Source organism: Anoplopoma fimbria, unplaced genomic scaffold (assembly GCF_027596085.1).
Source record: "Anoplopoma fimbria isolate UVic2021 breed Golden Eagle Sablefish unplaced genomic scaffold, Afim_UVic_2022 Un_contig_1779_pilon_pilon, whole genome shotgun sequence".
Taxonomy (NCBI): domain Eukaryota; kingdom Metazoa; phylum Chordata; class Actinopteri; order Perciformes; family Anoplopomatidae; genus Anoplopoma; species Anoplopoma fimbria.
The window spans coordinates 1-626 of NW_026552027.1; the positions used below are offsets into that span (position 1 = coordinate 1).

A 626-nucleotide genomic window follows, 5' to 3' on the forward strand; every position below is an offset into this window, starting at 1 on the left:
AGATACTATATCACCACACTTTGCTCTTTCGTCTATACAGGGAGCGCCTGCAGATTGCCAGACACACTCACAGCTTTTAAATGTCAAATCAGAATGTACAAAGTGGCTATAAGGATCACAAATGTAGTGCAGTAAAAAGATTAATATTTACTGTTGAAATGTAGAATACGTTAGCATAAAATTGAAAAGAAAATGATCGATGAGCTTAGGAATGATGAAAGCCATCATTTAACTGGATTTGTGTCATTTCTATACCGGCAAGTCATGATCTAGCTATTATCCTTCCCACCCTGTCGGTGTCCACTGAAAAAGCAGCAGCGCCCTCTGCTTTTTGTAAAGAGGAGTGAAAAAAGCTTACAGCACCTGGTATTCCCAGGCGGTCTCCCATCCAAGTACTGACCAGGCCCGACCCTGCTTAGCTTCCGAGATCAGACGAGATCGGGCGTGTTCAGGGTGGTATGGCCGTAAGCAAATATTGTGCCTACCAAAGGTCCTTTTAAAGATACTATATCACCACACTTTGCTCTTTCGTCTATACAGGGAGCGCCTGCAGATTGCCAGACACACTCACAGCTTTTAAATGTCAAATCAGAATGTACAAAGTGGCTATAAGGTTCACAATTGTA

General features: G+C 42.5%; 1 non-coding gene across 1 annotated transcript; it reads right to left on the minus strand.

The window, feature by feature from the left end:
• Window positions 1–351: 351 nt before the first annotated feature.
• On the minus strand, window positions 352–470 carry LOC129115879 (5S ribosomal RNA). The gene has a single exon (XR_008533275.1). It is a non-coding gene; the product is annotated as a 5S ribosomal RNA (ribosomal RNA).
• Between the last annotated feature and the right edge of the window lie 156 nt (window positions 471–626).